Source organism: Cupressus sempervirens, chromosome 2, assembly GCF_028749045.1.
Source record: "Cupressus sempervirens isolate cs-2001-9-10 chromosome 2, ASM2874904v1, whole genome shotgun sequence".
NCBI lineage: Eukaryota > Viridiplantae > Streptophyta > Pinopsida > Cupressales > Cupressaceae > Cupressus > Cupressus sempervirens.
Genome location: NC_143119.1, coordinates 166,483,474 through 166,489,617, shown reverse-complemented (window position 1 = coordinate 166,489,617; position 6,144 = coordinate 166,483,474). Strand labels below are relative to the sequence as shown.

Below are 6,144 nucleotides of genomic sequence, written 5' to 3'. Positions count from 1 at the left end.
ACTATGTTGGGTCAAGATCTTCCAATTATGGACTTCAAGGATGATGACTACTTGAGTATGATGGAAGAATAATTTTTGGCCCTCTATAAACTTTGTTGCAAGCATGCAAGTCAGTGTATGTCCGACGCCCACAATCTAATGCAATTCAGTTGCGAATCGTTGAACGCCGGTAAGAGTTGTAATTCTCTTTCTATTTGTTGAGTGAAAAGCGTCAAATTGTTTTAAACCATTTTTCTTGGCTTTCACACACTTCAGCTCTAATATCTTGTACACCCTTTAAGCATCCATACCCTTAAGCCTTCCTTCTTTTCTTGCCAATGTAGTCTCTTCTCTTAGGCCGCTAAATGAAGCAATACCCTAGACTCCTTGTCTTCCTTAGGTTCTCGCACATACGACAATCTTTTCTCTTGACCAACCATCTCTATAAATAGAGAATTAAGATCCTGTATCATTCATTTTTTATCATCCATTTTACAGTTAGGTTGGATTAGGTAGGATTCAATGAATCTACCCATCATTTTATTTCATTCCCTTGTAGAAACTTTTGCTTCAATCCTTTTTTAAATAGTTCACACAATTAAAGAAATCAAACTTGTCGGCTCAGATTCATCAAATTCTTGATCTTTCTCATAATGCAGACACTTGACAATAACTTGTTTCATATGCTTGGCACATATTGTGTTACTGAACATCCACTATCAAAACACTCAGCATGAACCAAAGTTTATTACTGCTCAGCATCAACTAAACTTTACTCAGCTTACATTGTATCACTTGACTTACACTAAATTAGACTTTTCTTAGCTCCAACTAATTTTTTGCTCGGCACCTACTATGCAAAATCTTAAGGTTGGCATACATACGTCATTTAGTTTTTTTCTTCTGAACTTAATTAGTGTAACCATCCTTTGCAACCTTAAATAGATTATCAATAGATTATCCTCCAACCCTATAGCTATTAGATCTTTGTTTACATTAGTGCTCCTCTATTACTTGGTTGACATTAATCTTCCTAGATCTAGTTACCCAAGAGTTGAATTGAATGGATCAATTTGCTTGACTCTGTCTTTGAGTTTTGTAAGAAAGATTTGTAATGAACTTAGGGTTTTATATCCTTGATTCACATTTTTCTCCCTATAACATACATAAATTTAGAAAACCCATCAATTAAGAAGAAAAATTCACATTTCATTACCATAAACCTTATCACAAACATTAAAGTGGAATCCTAACTAGAATCCTAACCATAAACAAGATCAAGCTATAAATACAATTGTAGGAAACTTATCATGACATAAACCTTAACCATTGTCCTAACTGTAACCCTAATAAAATCCCTATATTTATCCATAAAACTAACCATATTCCTTCATCTGATCTTAATCCTAACCTTAATTTAAATCCTAACTCTAACCATGATGTATCCCTTTACCCTAACAAAAATTTTAACACTAAATCCTATTCACAATTCTTAGTCTAACCTTATCCCTGACCCTAAGCTAAATATTAAGCCATAAACCTTCTAATGACATAGCCTTAAGAATGGACTATTTTTTTTTCACTAATGACAATAATTTTTTACATACTATTTTTTATAATAATAATAACAACTTTCCACTTATACAAAAGGGGGGAGGGGGGATAGAGATAGGATCTTAGCAAGAATGATAAAGAAGGCCAAAATGACAACTAATATACAAAGTAGTTTATAAAGAGAGGCAATGAGGGAAAATAACTAGATATAATATAGGGATACCATGGGGGGTAGAGGGATAAACAAAGCATAGCAAAGATAGTTTGAGGTGAGACAAAATTATATTAAGAGAAAATTATGGATAAGGAAAGAAAAAAGAAGAGAGAGAAATAGAGATAGAATAGTAAATATTATATTTATAAATAATAAGCTCTACTATAATATATAATATAAAATAAGAAATAATATAAATATAATATTGTTTTAATATAAAAATTATATTGTATAGGCAAGAACCTACAATACAACTATAATTTATAATTTGTGAGTCTCTCATCTAGAAAGTCTTGGGTTCGAATATACTCAAACTTAATATATAATAGTAATTAATTAAAAAAATCATAATAACAATTAACCTAGACTTTGACCCATTACCAATCAAATATAAATAAATTATATTGTATAAAATCATAAAAGAATTATATTTGATTTATTACACATAATTAACTTAACTTATAATCAAGTAAAAAATTTAAACTAATTTTTTAAAATAATATTAGTGCTCTAAAACATATCTAAGTTTGTTATATTTAAAAATTTCTAGATTTAGAAATTCTTCTTATTTTAAAAAAATTCAAATAGTATAAAATAGTAATAATTTGAAGAGATATTTAATAATAATATAATCATAAAAGACATTTAATAAATTAAATAGCTAATAAATGTTTTATATAAAAGAATTAAAAAGACCACAACGTATTCTTCATTTTAAAATAATATTTAATAATATGAAAGAGTTTATTTTTAAAACCAAATGATAGGGCCTGTCTTTCAGAACCAAATGATATTTCACAATATTTAATATGCATTTCACGTGTGATGCAAGCAAACAAATGAGAAGTTGAAACAAAAATGCAAAATAAAGAGCAAAGAGAAAAGAAGAGCGGCTGCGGTGACCCTGCTCTTCAGCTGGAGTGCCATCGTATAGTGAATATGCCTCTAATTAACATCAGTGGCTACCAGTACTATATAGTGAATCATTTTTTTCGCCACCGAAAACAGCAGCCTGCATTTCCCATTAGAATAGTTGATAGAACAATCTGGGGAGATGCTTGCAACCCGTCGACAGTAACCACGCGATGGAATTGTGGTCTAGCCCTCAGTTTCGCATTTCTGATGAATATATGAATGTAAGTCTATGGGGACAGTGCAGAGAAGATATCAGAGACTACTTCTCGGCCAGTGCCACTGATCAAGTGTATGCTTTAGAATGCAATAGTAGTTGGTACTATTCAACCTCTACTTTGGACACGTACTGTAAATCATCAGTGCAGCTACCTGTCCAAAAATTCGACACAAGTAGTCGACCGACATTTGCAAGTATATATGATGGATTCAAAATAAAATGGAGTCTGAGCGCGGGTTGTGAGTAATGCGAGTCAAAGAAAGAGCTTTGCATTTTCGACTCAATTGAGATGGAAATCATGGAGCCGGCCTGGTAAGAGTTGTAACTCCCTTGTCTATTTAATCGGCTGATGGAGCAAAAGCGTCGACATTTTTATTTCCAGAGAACGATTTTGTTTTTTTCATTTTTTTTCTATATTTCCTAAGCATAATACAAAAATAGTCTCTGCCATCGTAGGTAATTCTGACCATGCTGGTTTGTTTAACACTACAAGAATGCCATCGGTCTAGGTAAGTATCCCTTTCTCGTTAATCTCCATAATTTATACATCAAGGACAAATATGATATGGAATAGAAACCGCAAGTATTTCTTTTCCCCAAGTTCAAGAAAAAAATAATCTATTACATTATATCAATCTATCGTTTAAAAGTAGACATCTCATGAATTGTTCATTATTTTAATTGTTGAGAAGAAAATATATCAATAAATTGATATTGTAGGGGTTTTCAAAAAAGAAAGGTCTAATATGATGATAAAAAATAATAGCAATCACAAAAGTGGTATTGAAATTTGTTATATTAATATAGCTTTCATCACTATCAATCTATGTCTTGCATTGTCATGCACTTTTATATCATTTAAATTATTTTTTATTGAGGCATTCTTGAATTCAAGGACTGAAATTTCTATCATCACAAATGAATATCACTTCTTTCTTTGTATTTACTCATCTATGTATCTATTTTGTTGAATATTTATATTTCATCGATGTATGCTTTTTAATCAGGTGTGGCCATTGGAACCAATACATTGTTACTAATGGGATTATTGCTTCTATTCATTAATCAAAGGAGGAGGCTGAACCCTAACCTTTCCAGCATAGAGATGTTCTTGCAAGATTACATTAATCAAATGCCATCTAGATATTCATACACTCAGCTCATGAAGATCACCAATAACTTTATAGAAAAAGTGGGAGAAGGAAGTTTAAGAGTGGTCTACAAAGGAAATCTACCAAGTGGCTATCTAGTGGCGATCAAAATGCTTGATCAGTCAAGACATAGTGAGGATCAATTCATGAATGAAGTAGGGACCATTGGTAGGATCCATCATGTTCATTTGGTTCACCTGATGGGATATTGCTTCGAAGAAAATAGAAATGCATTGGTATATGAGTACATGCCTAATGGATCTTTAGACAAGTTTATATTTGCAAGAAAATACAAGGAACAAATCCTAAATTGGGCATAGGTGTATTCGATTGCTTTGGGTGCAGCTCAAGGCATGGCCTATTTACACCAAGATTGTGACAACCGTTTCATTCATTTCGACATTAAACCCCAGAACATATTACTAGACAAAGACTTCACACTAAAGGTAGCTGATTTTGGTCTGGCTAAATTGTGTGGCAAGGGAGATGATCACATATCAATGACAACTGCAAGAGGAACACTAGGATATATTGCTCCAGAGGTGTGGAATAGAAATTTGGGACCTGTGACAGACAAATCAGATGTTTATAGTTTTGGAATGGTATTATTGGAGCTCGCTAGAGGAAGGAAGAATTTTGATATGCAGGTGAGCCAGTTCAGTCAATCATATTTTCCAGAATGGGCATTCAAGTTGATGGAGAAGGGGGAGTTAGAGAGGGGGTTAAGTAGAATCGGTATAGGAGAAATAGAATGTGATCAAGTGAAGGAGAAAGTTGTAAGATTGACCAAAGTGGGATTGTGGTGTATTCAATACAACTCACAAGATAGACCGACTATGAGCAGAGTGGTTTAAGTGCTAGAAGGAAATGGTGATGATGTCAACAATCCTCCCTTGCCTTTCAATTCATCAGTTACAACTACACCTTCAAGCGAGGAGTCTTTTGTAAGAAATGAAAGGGAATCTCATTCAAATCCATAATTCTTGTTCTCAACATTATTTCTATTAGGAGTTGGGAACAAAGAGGGATATTGCTCTATAGGAAACTCAACGTGTATGGGGATTTCCTCCAATTTCATTGTTTGAATATTTTAGAAGAAAAAATTGAAGAAACTTTGTAATCACATATGTGGGCTTCAACATTTTCTTATAGCAAGGACCACTTTTTAACTATGCAGCTTCCACAATTTTTCTTGATATTGAGATGATTTCCATTTTATTATACCTACTCTATCAATCCATTTTTTAATGTTGTGTAGATATATGTGTTTTCACAAGTTTCCTTTTATCATCTTTTATTACTAGTTCCTGCCATGCATATGGCAATAACTATTGTGCAACCTATGTAATAACTAGTGATTAAACATTAATGGCACCAACCAATCGTAGTTCATATTTTTTCTATTTGCTATTTAATGCTATTTTTTGGCGAACAAAACTGCAATTTTTTTAAGTATAGCATATATTAAAAGTATTTATGTATTGTTTGATTGGGCTAGAAACAGTGAACAAAGATTATCAAACAAAATACACAAATTTCAAAAGCTAGAGAAGGCGCTTCTTGTGAGATCTCTAATAGTGCTTGGTAGAAGGAAATGATTAAAACACATTGCTCAAAGTCTATAGGCAGAAACAATCCTCAAGTCTTTGTTAATGAGCTCTAACATATATCGTGAATCACAACAATTACATAAATAATGTTTCCCAACTCAATATGGAAACATTTCAATAGTCCACGTGCCTTGGTTGTTCTTTGACATTTTGCATGCTGGCTGGAATGTGGACACTGCTAAGAGAAATGGACTAATGTATTCTCATGGCATGAGAGGATCAAAACTAAAAATAGATTTATTTTTTTTCTAAAAGAATGAGACCTTCTTTCTTACCAAATCCTTGCTTCTTTAACAAGCATGGAAGGAAGGTGCAAATGGTTGTTCTAAGTGTGAAATCCATGGTGGCCTCTATCTTTCTCAAAGAAACTATAGATTACATCTCCTATTATAATTTCTAGCATTTGAAAAACCTAAATCTTGTGAATACACAGAGCTTTGAAGAAGATGAGGTGAATTATTCATCCCTACCACCATAGAATATTTAACCCCATCTTTGTTTCCT

The 6,144-nt window shown here is 32.6% G+C and overlaps 1 pseudogene; it reads left to right on the top strand.

Annotated features, from left to right (window-relative positions):
* Positions 1 to 2,453: 2,453 nt before the first annotated feature.
* LOC149571574 (rust resistance kinase Lr10-like) lies at positions 2,454 to 4,884 on the top strand (annotated as a pseudogene).
* The last annotated feature ends 1,260 nt before the right edge of the window (positions 4,885 to 6,144 follow it).